Below are 25,397 nucleotides of genomic sequence, written 5' to 3' on the forward strand. Positions count from 1 at the left end.
CTTAGAACTTCTAGGCAGGGTTCTAACATATTTACCAGAATGAAAGAATCACCCAGGGTCCCCCTTAACGCGCGTTTCGATGAATATCTTCCTCAGAAGGGGTGCTTCTGAGGAAGATATTCATCGAAACGCGCGTTAAGGGGGACCCTGGGTGATTCTTTCATTCTGGTAAATATGTTATTGCTTTAATTCTCTAGCCATGAGGTGCATTTCCCTTACTTGATCCTCTCTATATCCACATCATATTTTTTAGGAAGGATTTTTTCCTTCTGAGGAGATCAGCTATGGGTTAAATCAGCAATGTCTGGGTTTCATCTATTTCATTGTGCATAATGTCGCTGCAGGCTTCATTTATGTTATTAGGCTCTAATATGTGAGATTATATCATTAATATTATCTATTTCTTCTTGCTGCACCAGCACTTCAAGAATTGTTTTATATTCCCTCATGTGCTACATTATTGTACCAGTCATTTTATAGTTCTTATGTTTGTCACCCAGTGTCATGCTATTTTCCACTTTCTATATGGTTTGCTGTTTCTTTTTATTTTTTGTGTTATTTAATAAAATTTGAATATTTTATATAATATCCTTGGAGGACCTTTTTCTCTATAATGTTTATACTTGATGATATTCAGGTAGAATATAAGTGGTAATGTTAAAGGGAGAGCGTATTAAAAAATGGATGATGTTAATAAAGTGAAGAGACATTGTAGGAGAAAAAAGTGAGGAAGGGGTGGGGAAGAAAGGAGGTGTTTATAAAAACCCACCATATGGAAATGAGGTTGAAGAGATATTGTTGCAAAAAAATAATTAGAACAATTGTTGAATAAATAAAACTCAAAAAGGAGAGGAAAGAAGTGGAGGATGGAGGATGGGGTGGGGTTGGAAGGGGGAGGGAAATAGAAGGGAAGAACGGAGTAATGGAGTGACAGCAACTCATATAGGGGATATCCTAAGATATGTAATATTATACCTAAAAAGAAGGAGACAACAGATATTCTTAGTCTCGAAGGGATCTATTGTATTATAAAGGTTTGATAAAGTCCAGACGGACCATGTATCTCATCTTGTGTGGGGGACAATGGTTAGGTAGGACAATATAAACCACAGAAAAAGAAAAAGGCCAAAGAAAAATTGACACGAACACCCCCAAATATGGTAAATTGTATATAAATAAATTACAAAGAATCAGATAGAAACCTGTCCTATATATCAATTGAAAGTGTAATAAAGTCCAGAAGAAAACAAATCAATACGCAGATTGAATATGGCTTGAATTAAAGTCTTTTTTTGACATCCAGCAGATCATTCATTGATGAATGGTGAGACAATCCCAAGGTCCAGAGAGACGTCACCAAAAAAAAATGGACCACAACCGAGGAACAGCACCGAAAATAGGTATGTACCTTTAAGATGATTGAAATAAAAATAGAAAAATGAGCATGTGATATAATATAGGAGGTGAAATAGGGAATGGAAAAGAAAGGAAAAATTGTTAAAACTACATAAGTTAACTAAATTAGAAACACCTTAAAAAAACTGATCCAGGAAATACAGATACAGAAAAGAATTAAAGCCAAAACTTTCATTGAGGCCATATCCACTTGCTTTCAAGCTGTGCTAGAGCTTTACCCAAATCTCCACCACATATGCCAAGGTCAATTTGATCAATTGCTTTAAAAGTAAGACCTTTAGGACTGGAATTGTGATAGATTTTAAAATGACGTGGTAAAGTTTTTAAAAGGGAGTAATCATCAATAGTTTTGGCTTTTTCAATGTCACGAATATGTTCATGCACTCGAATTTTGAGTTCCTGAGTTGTTAATCCGACGTAAACTAAATTGCAAAGACATGTAGCATGGTATATTATTCCCTGAGAGTGAGAGGAGCAGGTTAGGTGTTTTCTATTGTCAAAATTCTTTGACCCATCTGAATTCGTAAAGGAATATGACTTCCTCATGTTTATACAAGTTTTGCAAATACCACATGGAAAAAAGCCATTTTTTAATGATTTATGTCCAAGCTTGGAAGTTGGGTCTTAGTGACTATGCGCTAATAGATCCCTTAAATTACAATTAATCTGTGCCACCAAGGAGGGAAAGGAAGGAGAATTTTTTTGTAATATAGGATCGGTCATGAGACTATTCCAATGCTTTTTAAAAATAAGTTTCAAGTCCTCCTACTGATTATTAACTGCTTTGTGACCGCCGATGGTAGATAAACATCGGCACTAGCAGGGCTTTATGCAGCACTGACGTTTGTCTACGGTCGGCGGTTTTGTGCTGATCGGGACCCCCACGTACCTTATAACGAGGGGATCCCGGCACACAATGCTTCCTGTGACCCCCGACCTCATTGGGACTTGATTGGTTCAGGTCTTGATGACGTCAACGACACAACAGCCAATGAGACAGATCACTGGGAAAGTTTGTTTCTCCTCTGATCTCCTGTCAGTGAGAGATTAGAGGAGAAACAGTGTAACAAGTGCTGCTGGCAACAGCTGTGCCAGTCAGCGATCTTGTTATAAAGTAAAAAAACAGATATGGCAGGTTAGAGTTAGTGCTATAGTTAGGGTTAAGGTTAGTGCTATAGTTAGGGTTACTGTTAGGGTTATCGTTACAGTTAAGGTTAGGGTTAGTGTTAAGGATAAAGTTAGCTTTACTGTTAGGCTAAAGTTAGGGATAATGTTACTGCTAGGTTTAGGGTTACTCTTAGGCTAAGTTAGGGTTGCTGTTAGAGTTAGGGTTAATTTTACTGTTAGGCTAAAATTAGGGTTACTGTTAGAGTTAGGTTTACTGTTAGGGTTAGGATTACTGTTAGGGTTACAGTTACTGTTAGGCTAAAGTTAGGGTTACTGTTAGGCCAAAGTTAAGGTTACTGTTAGGGTTACTGTTAGGGTTAGGGCTATAATTAGACAAATTGGACAACTTTTGGGGTCCAATTTTTCCTGTTACCCTTTGAGAAAATAAAAAATTGGGGGCTAAAAATCATTTTTGTGGAAAAAAATGATTTTTTATTTTCACGGCTCTACATTATAAACTTTAGTGAAACATGTGGGGGTTCAAAGTGCTCATAACACATCTAGATAAGTTCCCTGGATGGTATAGTTTCCAAAATGGGGTCACTTGTGGGGGGTTTCTACTGTTTAGGCACATCAGGGGCTCTGCAAAAGCAACATGACGCCCACAGACCATTCCATCAAAGTCTGCATTCCAAAATGTCACTGTCATGGTCTGCCTGGAATTTCTGTTACAGTCCTTCTAGGGTTAATCTTATGTGGATTGTAATATATAACTAATTAGATAACCAGAAACTAAATAGTTTAATATGCAAAGTTTTGGCATGCATCAGTGCCCCCTCTTGGAAGATGCTTAATAAAGCCTTTGTTGAACTGATACTATGCCTGAGTCTTCAAGTTTGAGCTCCCAGAGTAGTGTTTTAGTCCTCACCACAGAATGTTATTTGAACTTTGGTGCACCTCTTACACAGGTACATTAAAGTTTAAACTGTTGTCCAATTTGAATAAAGTACAGATGTAACATACTATCTCAATACAGGTTTTTTGGATGCTTCCGTAAACTAATAGCCATAAACATATTTCTAACCCTGGTCTTATCCTTAAAAAAGTTTGATTATTGTTTATCTTTTTTTGCCAGTGTTCCATTAATATCACTAAACCAAAGTCAAAAGGAAAACAATTAGAAGATTCAAAGATTCACACCTCTGACAAGTTTTGGAAAATCTCCTGATTTTGTCTTGGAAATGCTAATGAAATACTGGCCACAAAATGATGTTTGAATAAACTATAAGGTAGCATTTAATGACAATTTTACCATTAGCTAATGAATCACTTATGTGGTCAGTAGTTAGAGCAAAGGCATGACAAAAGTTTTTTAAAGGAGTAAAACTCATTTAAAGAAGGCAACTTGTAAATATAGTATAGCACTTGTCAACTATTGGTTCAAATTATGTTTCTGTTAGGTAAAGAACAGAAAGGGTATGTTCACATGTGGTGTATGTCCAGCATTTTTTTCTGCACTAAAAAAACAAAATGGTAGCAGTAAAAATGCTGCTGTACATATATTATGCACATTTTTATTTGTTCTTTTACTTGTGTGTTTCTGGAAATCACAGGAACGTGGGATGTCATCACGGACAGGAGACAGATTAAGAGTTAACAGGTATTTATTAACAACAGGGATACTCCGCGCAGGGAGTGTAAGGAAATGGGGGTATGTTAGGACGAAGGACAGGACAGGGAGTTTGGAAGAGGAAGGGCAGGAATGAATGAGAGCTTGATAGGAGGGAGAAGGTCAAACCTTATGAGCCTGTAGTCTTCTTGATTGCAGCGTCTCGATACTCGAACGGTGGCACCGACAACAGCGGCACGTGACGTCTCAGCGGTGTCTGTAAAAGATGGGGTTCCAGTCCATGGCAGGAATGGAGGATCCTTGAAGGTTGTGGGAGATTCCCACACACTTGAACGCCATAAGCTGTGCTCAGTCCAGTACGAGGGACCGCCGGAACGAGACTTCACTCCGCGGTGTATGCAGGTGTAGGGAAGGTGACCTGACGGATGGACGGACTAGTCAGAGTAAAGAAGGAAAGGTTTGCACAGTGTAGGGAGGTGTCAGTTATTACAGTGGGAAAACAGCTAGGAAAGTGTAGTGGACGTGCAGTACCTTGGGTTGACCATTAGATGGCAGGGAGGAGTGTGAGCAAAGGACTTGACATCAGCTTAGGGCTTTAGAAACCGTTGGTCATGGGGGGTGGAGTGACAGTTTCAAGGAACCGGTTTAGCTATAAATACTGAGGGAGGGTTCCAGAAGGTTCCAGTCCCCAGGGGGAGCTCCAGTGACAGGAGGACTGCGACAGTCTGTGCGCTGTGAGGAGAATCTAAGCCAGGGGGACTGAGGAGAGAGAACGTCAGGGGGGTGGTCCTGACAGGAAGAACCGCAGAAGGGACGAGGCACTGGGTGTGAGACACCGCATTTGACACGACGACAGATCAGTGGAAGCGCTGTTGGTTTACGGGCCTAAGGCGGCCACAGTGACGGACCTGTCAGGAGCGTCGAAGAGTGAGGAGGGGACGGTGTGTGCAGACACGTCCCTAGTATAAAGTACGGTGTGAGAAGCAGCTCTGGAAACGGAGGGCCGACAAGGGAAGCAAAGTAAAGTGTATTGCTTTGGAGTGCGGTATACTGTGGAGGCTGTCAAGTGGACGGTCAGAGAATAAAGCTTGGACCTGTTGCACCCTGAACTTGCCTCCATCTTGTCTCTGTTTTGTCTCTGCGCGGTAAGAAGAGGAACCACCCCCCAGCTCGGCCCACCGACCCTACACAGGTATCTGGCTAAGAGGCTCGGACCTAGTCACCTGCTTCTCACTGTGCCGCACACGTTACAGTCTCTGGTTGAGAATATGAGTGACCCCCCAGACACGGAAGTAAGTGGGGAGCTGGCAGGCCGTCGTCCACCCACAATAGACCGGTACACTGGGGATCTGTCAAGTCGGCCTGCGCCCAATTGAAGCTCTGCTCTCACAGCTGACACTGCGCCCGACTGTACACTTAGCTTTCCCGCCTAGACTCTGACCCTTTTCCCGCGCACAGCGCTTTTTAGCACGGCTCCGCCTACCACAGCCACATGTAAGGGTCGGTCCTTGTCTTAAAGTCTTCCCCCCTGCAACATTGGTGACAGTGCTGGTAGTTCCGGAACCGATGCAAGAGAGATATGCCCAATCTTGTCCTTCCTCTTACATATTTTCCGTGCTTTTTTGTTGTTTTCACACAAGCATTTGAAAAGGTGAAAAGCGCTGCAAAAATGCTGAAAGAATTTGGCAAAAATGCAGCTGTCATTAAAATACCCATGGAAAAATAAATCAGCGTGTGCAAGAGATTTCAGAAGTCTCATAGATTATGCTGATACTGTAAAATGCTGCATATTTATGTACGAAATACACTACTTATAATATGCAGCAAAAATGCTGAAAATATGTCACATGTGAATTTACCCTAATTGTGTTTCCATTCAGTACTATAATTGGTTCTACAAAATAGGTAATCAGATACTAATACTAATAAAAGCCCAAAGACATGAGTGACCACATTTACACATGACTAAATATAGCTGTTCTTTAAAAACTTATTGAAAAAGAACAATCCCAAAAATACAACTTATGATTTATAACTGGAATTACGTTCTAACAATGTTTAACTTTTCACTTTCAACATGAAACAAAGAGAACTAGAGGTTTTGTTACTGCGTCTTGCTGAAGCATAATTTAAAAGCTGTGCATTTAAAAGGCAATTATGCAGCCAATGTTAATTTATGTACGTATTCGTTTTAGTCAAAAGCAAAGCAGAACTATGAAATTGAATGTTGAAAAAGCATAATAACCCATAGTGCAATTATTTTACTCTGGTTGTAAATTGTGCATTACTTATGGTACATAAACATATGCTTTCCAATTTTAAAATGACATTTTATGAACAATTTAAACTTGTACAGAGACAAACAAAAATATATCACAATTACAGATGGTTATATGTAACTGTAGTTAGAATCAGGAAATTATTTTAATGTTCTGGAAAACAAAAATGAAGAAAATAAGTTTACAGATGACTAGCTTTTAATAAAATGTCTCTTACTGCATTTCATTATGCTGAAAATACACATCAGTCCAATACTATTTAAAGATGCAACTGAGTTTATCTTATGGATTTGAACATTAGAACTGAGTTTGCCATGGACTCATGATAATGTTATGATCAGTTACTTGGTGCTCTATGCAACAATGTAGCTAAGCCCTGCACATTATCCTCAGGATAAGGGTATGTTTTCACATGGTGTATTCTGAGCGCTCTGGACGCAATGGACACCCGCCCTGTCCAAAGCGCTGCCGGCTTTTGTACACACGGTGATGCTGTCCGTATGTGTTCTTTGAACACATGCTGAATCACTGCATCCTATACATAGAACAGTGCTATATATCTTTCGGAAACTGTGCATCTTTGCAAAATAAATAGACATTCTGCGGTCTATAAAGATGCGCCGCATATGCGTGTATGCGCAGGTTTGCCACTTGCGTCTTTGTACGCATAGTGGATATGGGATTTCATAAAATCCTCTCCACTATGCTGTAACATTTGAATGCTGCTGATTGGATGCTGCAGCTATACGCAGCGTCCAATCTGCAGCAAATATGTCACGTGGAAACATACCCTAAATGTAATAAGAATCAAGCATGAAAACGTGAAGGGTTTATCTCAACATTTGAAGTTATCACCCATCATTACAGATCAGTCCTCAGCGATGCTAAGAACAGGGCACTAAAATACCTGTAATGCATTAACTGCTGAATGTAGTCTGCTTGAAATCTCAGCAGTTTTTATTTGTCGGAAAACCTGGCAAACAGAACAGGACCTCAAAAGTGAAAGATGCTCTTAGAAGTCACCTTCCATTATGGCTAAGAGATGAGGTTTCTGAATGCCCTACCCCCTTGGGACAAGCTACTCTCTCAAGCTATAAAAAGTCTGCCTTATAGTCTGCTCCTGCATCATTCAAGTGCATCATATAAGTGTACTGCACTGAACTAGATGAAAATTGATCACGAAGCGTACTGAAGAGAACTGGACACTTAGTCACAGTAAACAATGTATCTGTTTGTCTTCACTCTCACCCCCATAGTCCTTCACTTCATACTAATCCCCCCTAATCGCTACACCTAGTAATGAGCTGGCTATCTTTCCCTCCACCCTCCCCATCTATCTCACCTCCTCCTCAGATCTGTTGCTCAACATACAATCTTTTGTCTCCAAACACAGACAGACACTTCCTGCCCTCTCTAGATCCCACCTACTAACACTTTCTCTGCTCCTCCTCATTGCCAGTGATATGTCTCCAAATCCTGGCCCTCCTCACCACATCCCCACAGTCACTTCTACCTCTCATCTACGATCTATCAAAAATTTCTGCAACCTTCCTAACCTCATACTCATTCGCTCAGCCCCCGCTCTACCAGTCTCTCTAACAGGAGGTCTATGGAACGCTTGCTCTGTCTGCAACAAACTTTCACTACTAACAAACTTTCCTTCCTCAGCATTACTGAAACCTGTTTCACCCCCTTTGACACAGCCTTTCCAGCTGCACTTTCTTATGGGTGACTCCATCTTTCTCAAACACCCAGCCCCAGCAGCAAGCTTGGGGGAGGAGTTGGTTTTTTCCTGTAAGATAATTGCTCCTTTACTCCAATTCTACTACCACCCTCTGTTACTCTTCCTTCTTTTGAGGTGCACTCTGTGCGCATGTACTTCCCCTCCAACCTCCAACTCGCTGTCATCTACCACCCCCCAGGGTCAGCCACCACATTTTGTGACCACTTCACCACCTGTTAACTTAATTTCCTTTCCACTGACATCCCCACTATCATCATGGGTGACTTCAACATCCCCAATGACACTTCCCACTCTGCTGTCTCTAAGCTTCTATCTCTCACTTCCTCATTCAGGTTTGCTCAATAGTCTTCTGCCACCACTCACAAATACATCCACAAACTGACCCTAATCTTCACCCACCTCTGTTCCCTATCTAATCACTCTAACTCACCTCACCCTCTGTCTGACCATAGCCTACTCACATTCTCTTTCCTCTCATCTCCTGATGCACAATCCCCACAAACCTGCACACCAAAGCAGAAATCTCAAACACCTTGATTTAAACTCACTTTCTGAGACCCTTCTCCCTCTCAAAGACATAGGATCCTTACACAATATAGATGCTAATACCACTTTATATAAGCAAAAAAACAGAGGGTAGGGACACGCATGAGCAGGAACGGTGGGGCACTGAGTGAACATGCAGAGCTGCAGAACAATTAACCTTTGACGGTTATGCCCCCCTGCATAACCCTGGTGTAGGTGAGGCTGACAGCTGTGGAAGATCCTGGAGTGTGTCAATGTGGTAGCCGGATAAAGCGACAGCATTCAACGCTGTGAAGACATGGAGAATCACTGTGCGATGCCAGGTGAAGCCGCGGTGCATGCTGGGAGTCACGTGATCGCAGGTCCTAGGGATCACGTGACGGATGGTCCTGAAAGGCCGGTGAGGTGTCTCTTGTAAGCAGCTCCAGCCGTGTACACTCAGAGAGAGATATGAAATGGAAAACGAAGAGAGAGGCGCGGTCTAGTATGGAGCGCTAAAGTGGATATGACAAGGACAATGATGAATTAAAAGGTGCAAACCTTTATTGAAGAATTAATGTCCACAACACATTTCAAAGGCAATCTGCCGTCTTCTTCAGGTGGTATCATTAATTCTTTAATAAAGGTTTGCACCTTTTAATTCATCATTCTCCATGTCATATCCACTTTAGCAATTCATACTAGACCACGCCTCTCTCTTCATTTACCACTTTATATAACAGCACAACACCTGCAGCTCTTGAATTGGTCATTCCCCTCACACATACCAAAGGTCACACAATCAACAGGCAACTCTGACACACCAGAAGACTAAAGAACTGAGCCGGGTGTCCAGGTTGCTGAGCAGAGATGGAAAAGATCCCACTCCAACAAGTATTTCATCGCATTCAAACAGTTCCTCACCACTTTCAAGTCAGCACTCACTGTAGCAAAACAAACCTACTTCTCAACTCTAATATCATCCCTGTTTCGCAAGGTTAGCACTGCAGCTTTGCAGCGCTGGAGTTCTGGGTTCAAATCCCACCAAGGACAATATCTGCAAGCAGTTTGTATGTTCTCCCCGTGTTTGCGTGAATTTCCTCCAGGTACTCTGATTTCCTCCCACATTCTAAAGACATACTGATAGGGAATTTAGTTTGTGAGCCCCATCGGGGACAGCAATGATAATGTGTGCAAAAAACTGTAAAGCGCCGTGGAATATGTTGGTGCTATATAAATAAATTATTATTATTCAACACTTTCAGTTCTCTCCTCCTTCCCCCACTGCCACCTTCATCTCCTCTAATTTCATCTGAAGAATTTGCCTCATTCTTCAAGCAGAAGATCGATAACATCAGAAGTAGCTTTGGTCTACAGCCCTCACAGCCCCTGCTCATAACTACTCAGCCCTCCTCCTCCAAAACCAGCTTCTCCAGCATTACAGAAGATCAACTCTCCTCTTTACTCTCAAGCTGTGTGCACATGTTGCGTTTTTTTGCATCTTCGTGGCGTTTTTCTGCTGCGGAATCACAGCGAAAACGCAAAGAAAACGCATCCCATGCAATCCTATGGGATTCCGCAATGCTGTGCTAATGTGGCGGATTTTTCTGCTGCGGAATCGCATAGCGGAAAAATCCGCAGCATGTGCATTCTTCTTGCGGAATCGCGGCGATTCCGCACCCATAGGAATGCATTGATCCGCTTACTTTCCGCATGTGGCTATGCCCACCATGCGCAAAGTAAGCGGATCATGTGCAGATGGTACCCAGGGTCTGGAGAAGAGGAGACACCCTCCAGGCTCTGGGTACCATAATCCTGTAAAGAATAGAATAAAAATAAAAAATAGAGATATAATCACCCTCTGGCGGCCCCCGGAGTCCCTCCCACCTGTCACCACGCTCCCGGCATCTTCCGGTCCCAGTAATGCTTTGCGCAAATGACCACTGATGGCGTCGCGCTCTCGCGAGCGTGACATCATCTCGGGTCCTTCGTGCAAAGCATTACTGGGACCGGAAGATGCCAGGAGCTCCGCAGAGTAGATCGGGGGCCGTCGGAAGGGGAGAATAACAATATTTTTTTATTTTTATTATTTTAACATCCTATTTCCAAGCAATGCTAATCGCTTGGAATGTGCAAGCATTCCGCAAGTGGAAAACGCTTGCAAAACGCTTATTTTCCATGAATTCGCATGCGCTTTACCTACGGCGGGAGTGCGGAAATGTTGCGGAAATTTCCGCAGCATTTGTGCAACGTGGGTACATAGCCTCAAGATTACATCTCACCACCAGTGCACTCGACCCGATCCTGTCCCACCTCATCCCAAACCTTATCACACAGTTATGGACTGACCTGGGTTGAAGTAAGTGTATTGCAACCACTAAGGGCAACAACAACAGGAACAACTAGTGGTTGGAACACGAGAGCAGCAGTACAGTTAATGGATCAGCAGGTTGTGTAGTCAGGAACAGCCAGGGGTCAGTACACTGAGCAGCAATATAATTAAAGGATCGGCAGATTGCATATTCAGGAATAGCCAAGTAGCAGCGGTATGATCTTGGAATGAAGCAGCAGGTGAAATGAAGATCGACTAGAAGCTGGGAGCTCATTATTCTCGCAAGGAAGGAAGTACAATGCCAGGTTTTAATAGGGGGTTCAAACAGGGTGGAGCTGATCAGGAACAGCACAGGTACTATATCTGGATTAGCAAGAAACTGTCCAGTGAGCTGAATAGTTTTGAGGGAAGAGCTGCCGCCTAGCGCACAAGAGCTGCTGGGTTCAAGTTGTGATACACAGTCCTCATCTTAACCCATCTTTTCAACCTGTCACAAACAGCTGGTGTTTTCCCCTCATGATTCAAACATGGCTCGATCACACCAATCCTCAAAAAGCCCTCCCTTGACCCATCCTCTCTGTCTCGCTATTGCCCCATATCACTTCTCCCCTATGTCTCAAAACTATTGGAACAACACATCCATGTTGATCTGTCCTCCCACCTCTCTTTTTGCTCCCTCCTTGACCGCATACAATCTGGCTTCCGACCTCATCATTCAACCGAAATTTCCTTCACTAAAGTCACCAATGACCTACTAACCACCAAATATAAGTGAGACTACTCTGTCCTCCTCCTCCTGGATCTGTCCTCTGCCTTTGACACAGTACATCGTACCCTCTTACTACAGGGTCTCTCATCTCTTGGCATCACAGATTTGGCCCTATCCTGGATCTCTTCATAGCTAGCAGATTAGACATTCAGCATCTCCCACTCACATACCACCCCATATCTGTTGGTGTCCCCCATTCTGTTCTAAGATCCCTGCTCTTCTCCATTTACACCTTTGGCCTGGGACAGCTCATAGAGTCCCATGGCTTTCAGCAACATCTCTATTCTGATGACACACATACAGTATCTACCTCTCTGGACCTCCTTACTAACCAGTAACCCACAATGTCAACCTGCTATTTCATCCATCTTCTCTGCTAAATTTCTAAAACGTAACATGGACAAAACAGAATTCATCAACTTTTCCCCATCTCACTCAACCCATCAACAGACCTAACCATTAAAGTAAATGGCTGCTCACTCTCCTTAGTCTTGCAAGCTTACTGCTTCAGGGTAACCCTGGACTCTAATATCTCATTCAAGCCACATATCCAAGCCCTTTCCACTTCCTGCCGACTCCAACTCAAAAAATATTTCCCGTACCTTAATCAAGAATCTACAAAACACTAGTGTATGCCCTCATCACCTCCCACCTCGACTACTGCCACCTCCTGCTCCGTGGCCTTCCCTCTAACACTCTTGCACGCCTCCTATCTATCCTAAACTCTGCTGCCCAACTAATCCACCTGTCCCCCCACTATTCACCGGCCTCTCCTCTCTGTTAATCCCTTTACTGGCTCCCCATTGGCCTGAGACTCTCTTTCAAAACACTAACCATGGCATACAAAGCCTTTGTCTTTCATACATCTGTGACCTAGTTTCCCGATACTTACCTACATGCAACCGCCGATCCTCACAAGATCTCCTTCTCTACTCTCCTCTTATTTACAATCGCATACAAGATTTATCGCATGCATCCCTCTACTCTGAAACTCTCTACCCAACATATCAGACTCTTGCCTACAATAGAATCCTTCAAAAAGTACCTGAAGACTTACCTTGTGCAGTAACCCTCAATCCACCATACCTCTGCACAACCAGCTCTACCCTCATCTCCTGTATGCTCACCTATCCCTTTTAGATTGTGAGCCCTTGGGGTCAGGGTCCTCTCTCTTACTGTACCGGTCGCTGACTTGTATTGCTTAAGAATTATTGTACTTGTTTTTATTATGTATACCCCTTTTCACATGTAAAGCACCATGGAATAAATGGTGCTATAATTCTAAATAATAATAATAGTCTAGGGAAAAAAATGTTCAGTCTCCAGTGGAGATAAGACTTCTGTACTATGAGGACTAGTAATCTGTGAATTAGCCTTCCTCAAGATCTGTCAATGGATTATAAAAAATAAAAAAAATCCCATAAATCAAATGGAGAAGACTTGGCGCTTAGAAGTATTCTGGAAGTATATATATATATATATATATATATATATAACAATAGCCAAAATAGACGATACCAAAAAATTGTGCTTACACAATATATAAAATATATGAAAAACACAAGGAGAAAATATATATTTGTGTAATATAGTCCATGGGGTACATAAAGGATAGAAACCACCAATATCCTATAGTCACCAATGTATATGTAGAGAACAACAAAGAGAAATACCAGGGGACTAATAGAGAATGCTATAATGAGACAGGCTAAATGTGAAACAATAGTACTGGTGAATAACATAGTAATTGTGGCTGAATGGGCATAACCCTTAGCAGATTGAGGTGAAGAGGAAAATAGAAAACAAACACTGTAGAATAGCAATGTGTGCTATGTTGATGGATAGCATTAGTAAATACATGTGCAGAGCTGATTAAAATGCCAGTCACCTGCAATCCGGCATCTGTGAAGGTGTCATGGTAGTGGAATGCTCAGCTGATGATGGAGGATAAAGGAGAGGAGAACAAGTGAGCCGGGAGTCCAAAGGAGTCGTGACGTGCAGCACTGGATGTTGTAATAGTGCCACAACATCAGAGCTTTGTGAAAACATGTCCATGGGCGAGAAATGGAATGTGAGTAGAGTTGGGCGAAACCGAATAGTAAAGTTCGGCATCCATATCAAACACCTACTGTTCGGGCACGGACACTGAACATGGACTTCACATGGTGGCAAACAATTGATGCTTGGGACCCGCATTCAAGTGAATGGGATCCGGGTTTGAGTCTGAGTACTGTTCTGATACCTGAAGCCAAATTTTTTTTAACTGTTCTGCTGAACCCACCAGTTCCGAACATCCAGGGGTCCGCCCATCTCTAAATGTGAGTGACAGAATGCAGAGGAGACTGTAGGAGAAGTGGACTGCAAGGATAACAAACGTAATCTACAATAAAAAAAATAATCATTATTGCAAAAGAGCAACAAAGGTTTGTTAACATGAATTAGAATAATATAGTAAGAGAGGAGCGTACACTGGTAATGATATCAGATAAACTTCGAAAATCAATACAATAAATACTTGTGTGATCAATGTGACCCCTCCCAGTGAAATGGATGGCAAACCATCCGGTACAGAAAATTAGGAATACTGACTGGTGATGGTGAGAGAAAATCATATAAAAGCCGTATATATGAAATAAATGAATAAAAGAGGGTATTTGATTAATAAAAAGCCTTTATTAGAGGATTTTGGCTCAGCAACATAAAATAATACATAAAATATAAAATTAGTGTGTAAGGTAATAACACTGCTAATGTAAACATATACTGTGTGTGTATATATATATATATATATATATATGACCATAAGAAAATGGGTCCAATGAAAAAATGAGATAATAATTATCTCTTATATCACATAGTCCTGTAGCAGATAATAATAAGCCCGCATGAATGGCCAGCAAAGTGTGTTATGATTGGGTCACCGAGGAGGAAAGCAAGACCAAGCTGAGCCACAGAAAACCAGAGAGGTTGGTAACTAAGCGGATTGCAGACCCCTGATCCTATCCACACACCTAGCAATAGCCGTGGAGCGTACGTACGATGATCCTAGACGTCTCGACGCAGCTGGAGAGCTAAATAAGCCTAAAGCAAGAAAGGGGAAATCTAAACTGCCCCAGAGCAGACCCCAAAGGTATAGATAGCCCCCAAACATATATTGTCAGTGAGACAAGATGAAAACACAAAAACAGGTAGGAAAATAGACTGAGCTGAGCAAACGATGGGGCTCACACTAACTAGACAGGACAGGAAATGCCCAACACGTCTGATAGAAAAATACTGAAGTCACTAGACTTCGCCCACTATATCAACACTCTGGTATATTATGAAAGCAGAGCAAAAAGAGGCCAAGCTAATAAGGGACAAAAGCAAACTGGCACAAACAGTAACATAAGGATGGAAATTCAGCACAGCCCCAGCCAGGGCTGGCTGACCACATAAAACTGAAATAGACAAAACCAAATCAAATGTGAATAATAGCAAAAGAACACTTAGCTTGAGCATGCAGGGACTGAGCTGGAAACTAAGACCTCAGGAGGCAGGAAAAAATCACCAGCAGGAATAGAGGGAGTCGGCTGTCTTAAATCCAGTCAGAAACTCCAGATCTCCAGTCATCCTCCTCATTATCAGGTGGCAGGCCTCTGTTAATTAGATCAGCTCCATTACCTCCAGTAACCACCAGAGGGAGCCCGGAACAGAACTCGCGACCCCTCTATCAATATAACCAGCTCCACTACCTTCACTAGTAACCAGAGGTAGGCCAGAAAGCGAATTCACAACAAAGTGCATGTAGTGCAAAAATATATTATTTGGTTTTATTAATTATCACCATTGAGGTTTTTCTGATTAATTGTGCACATTTTGCAACTTTATGCATTTTTTCAATCATTTTTTATGCACATTTTTTATTCTATTCTTTTTATACATTTACTGGCACTGCTCCTTCTGCATCTCTGCATAGGTTTACTCTGTTTGCTTTTATTTTTGCACATTTTATGATAAAACCAAATGATATATTTTTGCACTACATGCACTTTGCTGGCCATTCATGCGGGCTTATTATTATCTGCTACAGGACTATGTGATATAAGAGATAATTATTATCTCATTTTTTCATTGGACCCATTTTCTTATGGTCATATCTATATGTATATTTACATTAGCGGTGTTATTGCCTTCCACACTAATTTTATATTTTATGTATTATTGTATGCTGTTGAGACAAAATCCTCTAATAAAGGCTTTTTATTAAGCAAATACCCTCTTTTATTCATTTATTTCATATATACGGCTTTTATCAGTTTTTCTCTCACCATTACCAGTTGGTATTCCTAATTTTATGAATTAGAATAAGAACTAGATGTGTATTTCCTGAAGGAAGTACATATAGTGCTTTGAAATGGTGCCTGGGCTGCCCCTTTAAGAGAGACTTGCCTGCTGCCTCTGCAAGACTTTCAACTCAGGATCCATTTTAACTGTGGGTGCCTCTCAGGAGCCACTTTGGCCTGTGATTTGGAGGCCGGGGTGGCTCAGCCTCCGATTTGGAGGCCGGGGTGGCTCAGCCTCCGATTTGGAGGCCGGGGTTGGTCAGCCTCCAGTTTGAAGGCCGGGGTGGCTCAGCCTTCGATTTGGAGGCTGGGGTCAATCAGTCTCCGATTTGGAGGCCGGGGTCGATCAGCCTCCGATTTGGAGGCTGGGGTGGCTCAGCCTCCGATTTGGAGGCTGGGTTGGCTCAGCCTCCGATTTGGAGGCAGGGGAGGCTCAGCCTCCGATTTGGAGGCCGGGTGGCTCAGCCTCCGATTTGGAGGCCGGGGTGGCTCAGCCTCCAATTTGTAGGCCAGGGTCAGTCAGCCTCCGATTTGAAGGCCGGGGTGGCTCAGCCTCCGATTTGGAGGCCGTGGTCAATCAGCCTCCGATTTGGAGCCTGGAATCGCTCAGCTTTCGATTTGGCGCATCGGCCGTTTAAGACTCATTTTGGTAGGCCGGCCCTTTAAGAATCACTTTGGCACATCGGCCCTTTAAGAGCCAGTTTGGCGCACTGGGCTTCTAAATCCACTTTGGCGCACATTCTCTCTCAGGGGCATGCGTCATGTGATGAAGCTAGATTTGCATTTTGCTTTGGGTTTTGCTTTAAGAGCTGATATTATCTGGCAGAAACTGTGTCCTGGTGGGGTCATGTAAAGTTCGTATGCGTTGGCATAGTAACTGTGTCTGCCTACGCATATCAATGAGCTTAACTGCCGCAACTGGTACTCAAATTTGAATCGCCTCACGACTGCCCCATGTATTCCTATGGCAAAATTTTCCCATTGAAATGCATTGAGGCAATGCATTCCAATGACGGGAAAAAAAATTTTCAAACGCAAATTGCGCAAAAACTACAAATCCGATCGACACGAAAAATACTAAGCACACCACTCGTGGACGCTGGCTTTGAAACGACGCCTCAACGGAGTCTGTGCGTGTAGCGGTTCGGGCAGCATTAATTGCGGAAATCAACTGAATAATAATAACTAGATGTGTATTTCCTGAAGGAAGTACAGATAGTGGTTTGAAATGGTGCCCGGGCTGTGACTTTAAGAGAGACTTGCCTGCTGCCCCTGCACGACTTTCAACTCAGTATCCGTTTTACCTGTGGGTGCCTCTCAGGGGCCACTTTGGCCTGTGGGGCCCCTCAGGGTCTGATTTGGTGGGTGGGGCCCCTCAGGATCCGATTCAGTGGACTGGGCTCCTCAGGGCTTGAATTGGTGGGCCGATTTGGTGGGCGAGGCCCCTCAGGGTCCGGTTTGGTGGGCACAGCCCCTCAGGGTCTGATTTGGTGGGTGGGACCCCTCTGGGTCCGATTTGGTGGGCGGGGCCCCTCAGAGTTCGATTTGGTGGGTGGGGCACCACAGGGTCCGATTTGCTGGGCGGGGCCCCACAGGGTCTGATTTGGTGGGAGGGGCCACTCTGGGTCCAATTTGGTGAGCGGGGCCCCACAGGGTGCGATTTGGTGAGTGGGGCCCCACAGGGTCCAATTTCGTGGGCGAAGCTCCTCTGGTTCCGATTTGGTAGACGGGGCCTCTCAGGGTCCGATTTGGTGGGCGGGTCCCCTCAGGATCCGATTTGGTGGGTGGGGCGCTTCAGGGTATGATTTGGCAGGCGAGGCCCATGAGGGTCTGATTTGGTGGGCGGCGCCCCTCATGGCCTGATTTGGTGGACGGGGCCACTCTGGGTCTGATTAGGTGGGTGGGGCCCCTTAGGGTCAGATTTGGTGGGTGGGACCCCTCAGGGTCTGATTTGGTGAGCGGGGCCACTCTGGGTCCAATTTGGTGGGCGGGGCCCTTCAGGGTACAATTTGGTAGGTGGGACCACTCTGAGTCTGATTTGGTGGGAGGGGCTCCTCAGGGTTCAATTTGGTGGGCGGGCCACTCTGGGTCCGATTTGGAGGGCGGGGCCACTACGGGTCTGATTTGGTGAGCGGGGCCCCTCAGGGTCCAATTTGGTGGGCGGGGCCTCTCTGGGTCTGATTTGGAGGGCGGGGCCACTCTGGGGCCAATTTGTTGGCCTGGGTGGCTCAGCCTCCGATTTGTAGGCCAGGGTCGATCAGCCTCCGATTTGGAGCCTGGGGTCACTCAGCATTCGATTTGGCGCGCCAGCCCTTTAAGGCTCATTTTGGTGCGCCGGCCCTTTAAGATTCACTTAGGCACGTCGGCTGTTTAAGAGCTAGTTTGGCGCACTGGGCTTCTAAATTCACTTTGGCGTACATTCTCTCTCAGGGGCACGCGTCATGTGATGAAGCTAGATTTGCATTTGTGCTGTGGGTTTCGCTTTAAGAGCTGATATTATCGCCAGAAACTGTGTCCTGCTGGGGTCATGTGAAGTTCTTTGGCGCTGGCATAGTAACTGCGTCTGCCTGCGCATATCAATGAGCTAAACTGCCATTTGAATCACCTCAGGGCATGTTTTCTCTAAGGCAAAATTTCCCCATTGAAAAGCATTGAGACAATACATTCAAATGACGGGAAAAAAAAATTTCTAATGCAAATTGCGCAAAAACTACAAATCCAATCGACACGAAAATTACTTAGCACGCCTCTCATGGACGCTGGCTTCGAAACGACACCTCAACGGAGTTTGTGCGTGTAGCGGTTCGGGCCGCATTAATTGCGGAAATCAACTGAATAATAAGAATAAGTTAGCAGCGGTCGGATTACAACATTAATACTAGATGTGTATTTCCTGAAGGAAGTACAGATAGTGGTTTGAAATGGTGCCCGGGCTGCCCCTTTAAGAGAGACTTGCCTGCTGCCCCTGCTAGACTTTGAACTCAAGATCCGTTTTAACTGTGGGTGCCTCTCAGGGGCCACTTTGGCCTCAGGGTCCGATTTTGTGGGTGGGGCCCCTCAGGGCCCGATTTTGTGGCCGGGGCCCCTCAGGGTCCGATTTTGTGGCCGGGGCACCTCAGGGTCCGATTTGGTGGGTGGGGCCCCTCAGAGTCTGATTTGGTGGCCGGGGCCCCTCAGGGGCTGATTTGGTGGGTGGGGCCTCTCAGGGTCCGATTTTGTGGCCGGGGCCCCTCAGGGTCTGATTTGGTGGTTGGGGCCCCTCAGGGTCCGATTTTGTGGCCGGGGCCCCTCAAGATCCGATTTTGTGGCCGGAACCCTTCAGGGTCCGATTTTCTGGGTCGGGCCCCACAGGGTCCGATTTTGTGGGTGGGGCCCCTCAGGGTCTGATTTGGTGGGCGGGGCCACTCTGGGTCCAATTTGGTGGGGGCCCCTCAGGGTCTGATTTGGTGGGCGGGGCCCCTTAGGGTCCGATTTTGTGGCCAGGGCCCCTCAGGGTCCAATTTTGTGGGTGGGGCCCTTCAGGGCCCGATCTTGTGGCCGGGGCTCCTCAGGGTCTGATTTTGTGGTTGGGGCCACTCTGGGTCTGATTTGGTGGGCGGGGCCTATCAGGGTCCGATTTTCTGGCCGGGGCCCCTCAGGGTTCGATTTTGTGGGTTGGGCCCCTCAGGGTCTGATTTTGTGGCCGGGGCCCCTCAGGGTCCGATTTTGTGGTTGGGACCCCTCAGGGTCCGATTTTGTGGTTGGGGCCCCGTAGGGTCCGATTTTGTGGCCGGTGCCCCTCAGGGTCCGATTTTGTGACCGGGGCCCATCAGGGTCCGATTTTGTGGCCGAGGCCCCTCAGGGTCTGATTTTGTTGGGGCCCCTCAGGGTCTGATTTTGTGGCCGGGGCCCCTCAGAGTCCGATTTTGTGGGTGGGGCCCTTAGGGTCTGATTTTGTGGCCGGGGCCCCTCAGAGTCCGATTTTGTGGCCGGGGCCCCTCAGAGTCCGATTTTGTGGGTGGGGCCCTTAGGGTCTGATTTTGTGGCCGGGGCCCCTCAGAGTCCGATTTTGTGGGTGGGCCCTTAGGGTCTGATTTTGTGGGCGGAGCCCCTCTGGGTCCAATTTGGTGGGCGGGACCACTATGGGTCCATTTTGGTAGGCGGAACCACTCTGGGTCCAATTTGGTGGGCGGGGCCACTCGGGGGCCAATTTGGTGGGCGGGGCCACTCGGGGGTTTATTTGGTGGGCGGGGCCACTCGGGGGTCGATTTGGTGGGCAGGGCCACTCGGGGGCCGATTTGGTGGGTGGGGCCACTCGGAGCCCGATGTGGTGGGTGGGGCCACTTGGGGGCCGACATAGTGGGCGGGGCCACTCGGGGCCGATTTGGTGGGCGGGGCCACTTGGGGGCCGATTTGGTGGGCGGGGTCACTCGGGGGGGGCGCGATTTGGTGGGCGGGGCTACTCTGGGTCCGATTTGCTGGGCTGGGCCACTCTGGGTCTGATTTGGTGAGCGGAGCCCCTTTGGGTCTGATTTCTTGAGCGGGGCCACGCTGGGTCCGATTTGGAGGCCCGGGTCGATCAGCCTCCAATTTGGAGGCCGGGGTGGCTAAGCCTCCGATTTGGAGCCTGGGGTCACTCAGTTTTCGATTTGGCGTGCTGGCCCTTTAAGAATCACTTTTGCGCGTCTGCCGTTTTAGAGACAGGGTGGCTCACTGGGCTTCTAAATCCACTTTGGCGCACATTCTCTCTCAGGGTCATGCTTCATGTGATGAAGCTAGATTTGCATTTGTGATGTGGGCTTTGCTTTAAGAGCTGATATTATGTGCCAGAAGCTCTGTCCTGGGGGTGTCATGTGATGTTCGTAGGCGTTGGCAAAGTAAATGGGTGTGCCTGCGCATATCAATGAGCTTTACTGCCATTTGAATTGCCTCAGGGCACGTTTTAAGTTGCCCATTGAAAAGCATTGAGACATGCATTCCAATGACGGGAAAAAAAAATTTCAAACGCAAATTGCGCAAAACCTACAAATCCGATCGACACGAAAAATACTTAGCACACCTCTCGTGGACGCTGGCTTCGAAATGACGCCCCAATGGAGTCTGTGCGTGTAGCGGTTCAGGCTGCATTAATTGCGGAAATCAACTGAATAAAAAGAAAAAGTTAGCAGCGTTCGGATTACAACATTAATACTAGATGTGTATTTCCTGAAGGAAGTACAGACAGTGGTTTGAAATGGTGCCCGGGCTGCCCCTTTAAGAGAGACTTGCCTGCTGCCCCAGCAAGACTTTCAACTCAGGATCCGTTTTAAGTGTGGGTGCCTCTCAGGGGCCACTTTGGCCTCAGGGTCTGATTTGGTGGGTGGGGCCCCATAGGATCAGATTCGGTGGCCTGGGCTCCTCAGGGTTTGAATTGGTGGCCGGGATCCCTCAGGGTCCAATTTTGTTGGTGTGGCCACTCAGGGTCTGATTTTGTGGGTGTGGCCCCTCAGGGTCCGATTTTGTGGGTGTGGCCCCTCAGGGTCCGATTTTGTGGGTGAGTCCCCTCAGGGTCTGATTTTGTGGGTGGGGCCACTCAGGGTCCAATTTTGTGGGTGGGGCCCCTCATGGTCTGATTTGCTGGGTGGGGCCCCTCAGGGTCCTATTTGGTGGGCGGGGCCCCTCAGGGTCAGATTTGGTGGGCGGGACCCCTTAGGGTCCGATTTCGTGGTTGCGGCCTTTCAGAATCCGATTTGGTGGGCGGGGTCCCTCAGGGTCCGATTTGGTGAGCGGGGCCCCTCAGGGCCCGATTTGGTGAGCGTGGCCCCTCAGGGTCCGATTTGGTGGGCGGGGCTACTCAGGGTCCGATTTAGAGGGCAGGGCCCCTCAGGGTCTGATTTGGTGGGCGGGGCCCCTCATGGTCTGATTTTGTGGCCGGGGCCAATCAGGGTCCGATTTTGTGGGTGGGGCCACTGTGGGTTCGATTTTGTGGTTGGGGCCCCTCAGGGTCCGATTTTATGAGTGGGGCCCCTCAGGGTCTGATTTTGTGTCCGGGGCCCATCAGGGTCCCTCTTTGTGGTTGGGGCCTTTCAGAATCCGATTTGGTGAGTGGGGCCCCTCAGGGTCCGATTTGGCGAGCGGGGCCCCTCAGGGTCCGATTTGGTGGGCGGGGCCCCTCAGGGTCAGATTTGGAGGGTGGGGCCCCTCAGGGTCCGATTTTGTGGCCGGGTCCCCTCAGGGTCTGGATTTGTGGGTGAGGCCCCTCAGGGTCCGATTTTGTGGCCGGAGCCTCTCAGGGTCCGATTTTGTGGTTTGGGCCCCTCAGGACCTGATTTTGTGGCCGGGGTCCCTCAGGGTCCGATTTTGTGGCCGGGCCCCTGAGGGTCCAATTTTGTGGGTGGGGCCCCTCAGGGTCCGATTTTGTGGGTGGGGCCCCTCAGGATCCGATTTTGTGGTTGGGGCCCCTCAGGGTTCAATTTTGTAGGTGGGGTCCCTCAGGGTCCGATTTTGTGGCCGGGGCCCGTCAGGGTCCGATTTTGTGGCCGGGGCCCGTCAGGGTCCGATTTTGTGGCCGGGGCCCGTCAGGGTCCCATTTTGTGGTTGGGGCCCCTCAGGGTCCGATTTTGTGGGTAGGGTCCCTCAGGGTCCGATTTTGTGAGTGGGGCCACTCGGGGTCCGATGTTGTGGCCGGATCCCCTCAGGGTCCGATTTTGTGGGTGGGGCCCCTCAGGGTCCAATTTTGTGGCCGGGGCCCCTCAGGGTCCAATTTTGTGGGTGGGGCCCCTTAGGGTCCAATTTTGTGGGTGGGCCCCCTCAGGGTACAATTTGGTGGGCGGGGCCACTCTGGGTACAATTTGGTGGGCGGGGCCACTCTGGGTCCGTTTTGGTGGGTGGGGCCACTCTGGGTCCGATTTGGTGAGCTGGGCCCCTCAGGGTCTGATTTGGTGGGTGGGATGTATCAGAGTCCGATTTGGTGGGAGGGGCCCCTCAGGGTCCAATTTGGTTGACGGGGACCCTCGGGGTCCGATTTGGTGGGCGGGATCCCTTGGGGTCCGATTTGGTGGGCGGGGCCGCTCGGGGTCCGTTTTGGTGGGCGGGGCCCCTCGAGGTCCGATTTGGTGGGTGGGTCCCCTCGGAGTCCGATTTGGTGAGCGGGGACACTCTAGGTGTGATTTGGTGGGCGGGCCACTCTGGGTCCGATTTGGTGGGCGGGGCCCCTCAGAGTTCAATTTGGTCTGCGGGGACCCTCAGGGTCCGATTTTGTGGGTGGGGCCCCTCAGGGTCCGATTTTGTGGTTGGGGCCTTTCAGAATCCGATTTAGTGGGCGGGGCCCCTCAGGGTCCGATTTGGTGGGCGGGGCCCCTCAGGGTCCAATTTGGTGGGCAGGGCCCCTCAGAGTCCGATTTGGTGGGCGGGGCCCCTCAGGGTCCGATTTGGTGGGCGGGGCCCCTCAGGGTCCCATTTGGTGGGCGGGGCCCCTCAGGGTCCCATTTGGTGGGCGGGGCCACTCTGGGTCTGATTTGGTGGGCGGGGCCACTTTAGGTCCGATTTGGTGGACGGGGCCCTTCAGGGTCCAATTTGGTGGGCGGGGACACTGAGTTTGAATTTGTGGGTTGGGCCCCTCAGGGTCCGATTTTGTGGCCGGGGCCCCTCAGGGTCCGATTTTGTGTCCGGGGCCCCTCAGGGTCCGATTTTGTAGCCGGTGCCTCTCAGGGTCCGATTTTGTGGTTGGGGCCCCTCAGGGTCTGATTTTGAGGGTGGGGCCCCTCAGGGTCTAATTTGGTGGGAGGGGCCCCTCAGGGTCCGATTTGGTGGGCGGGGCCCCTCAAGGTCCGATTTGGTGGGCGGGGCCCCTCAGGGTCCGATTTGGTGGGCGGGGCCCCTCAGGGTCCGATTTGGTGGGCGGGGCCACTCTGGGTCTGATTTTGTGGGTGGGGCACCTCAGGGTCCGATTTTGTAGCCGGTGCCTCTCAGGGTCCGATTTTGTGGTTGGGGCCACTCAGGGTCTGATTTTGAGGGTGGGGCCCCTCAGGGTTTAATTTGGTGGGAGGGGCCCCTCAGGGTCTGATTTTGTGGGTGGGGCCCCTCAGGGTCCGATTTCGTGACCTGGGCCCCTTAGGGTCTGATTTTGTGGCCGGGGTCTCTCAGGGTCCGATTTTGTGGGTGGGGCCCCTCAGGGTCTTATTTTGCGGCTGGGGCCCCTCAGGGTCTGGTTTTGTGGGTGGGGCCCCTCAGGGTCTGATTTTGTGGGTGGGGCCCCTCAGGGTCCGATTTTGTGACCGGGGCACCTCAGGGTCTGATTTTGTGGTTGGGGCCCCTGAGGGTCCTATTTTGTGACTGGGGCCCCTCTAGGTTCGATTTTGTGGCCGGGGTCTCTCAGGGTCCGATTTTGTAATTGGGGCCCCTCAGGGTCTGATTTTGTGGCCGGGCCCACTCAGGGTCTGATTTTGTGGGTGGGGCCCCTTAAGGTCTGATTTTGTGGGTGGAGGCCCCTGGGTCCATTTTGGTGGGCGGGGCCACTCTGGGTCTGATTTAGTGGGCGGTGCCCCTCATGGTCCGATTTGGTGGGCGGGGACCCTCATGGTCTGATTTGGTGGGCGGGGCCCCTGGGTCCGATTTGGTGGGCGGGGCCCCTCTGGGTCCGATTTGGTGGGCGGGGCCCTTCAGGGTCCTATTTGGTGGCGGGGCACCTCTGGGTCCGATTTGGTGGGCGGGGCCCTTCAGGGTCCGATTTGGTGGGTGGGGCTCCTCAGGGTCCGATTTGGTGGGCGGGGTCAATCTGGGTCCGATTTGGTGGGCAGGGATCCTCAGGTTCCGATTTGGTGGGCGGGGCCCCTCAGGGTCCGATTTGGTGGGCGGGGCCCCTCAGGGTCCGATTTGATGGGCGGGGCCACTCTGAGTCCGATTTGATGGGCGGGGCCCTTCAGGGTCCGATTTGGTGGGCGGGGTCACTCTGGGTCCGATTTGGTGGGCGGGGCTTCTCAGGGTCTGATTTGGTGGGCGGGGCTCCTCAGGGTCCGATTTGGTGGATGGGGCTCTTCAGGGTCTGATTTGGTGGGCGGGGCCACTCGGAGTCTGATTTGGTGGGCGGGTGCCCCCAGGATCCGATTTGGTGAGCTGTGCTACTCTGGGTCTGATTTTTTGAGCGGGGCCACACTGGGTCCGATTTGGAGGCCAGGGTGGCTCAGCCTCCAATTTGGAGGCCGGGGTGGTTCAGCCTCCGATTTGGAGGCCGGGGTGGCTCAGCCTCCGATTTGGAGGCCGGGGTCACTCAGCTTTCGATTTAGCGCGCCGGCCCTTTAAGACTCATTTCGGTGCGCTGGCCCTTTAAGAATC

General features: G+C 48.2%; 1 long non-coding RNA gene across 2 annotated transcripts in view; it reads left to right on the forward strand.

Moving 5' to 3' along the window:
- The window catches only part of LOC141084697 (uncharacterized), a 506,767-nt gene that overhangs the window by 292,678 nt on the left and 188,692 nt on the right, over positions 1-25,397 (forward strand). Inside the window, exon 3 of one of the 2 annotated variants that reach the window (XR_012231086.1) lies at positions 1,304-1,400. This is a non-coding gene — a long non-coding RNA (uncharacterized lncRNA). Of the gene's footprint in view, positions 1-1,303; positions 1,469-25,397 lie in introns of those variants that run through there. The other variant, XR_012231085.1, reaches the window with a different exon arrangement.

The sequence above is a fragment of the Dendrobates tinctorius genome, unplaced genomic scaffold (genome assembly GCF_039654945.1).
Source record: "Dendrobates tinctorius isolate UK_male_01 unplaced genomic scaffold, ASM3965494v1 ptg000026l, whole genome shotgun sequence".
NCBI classification, from domain to species: Eukaryota; Metazoa; Chordata; class Amphibia; order Anura; family Dendrobatidae; genus Dendrobates; species Dendrobates tinctorius.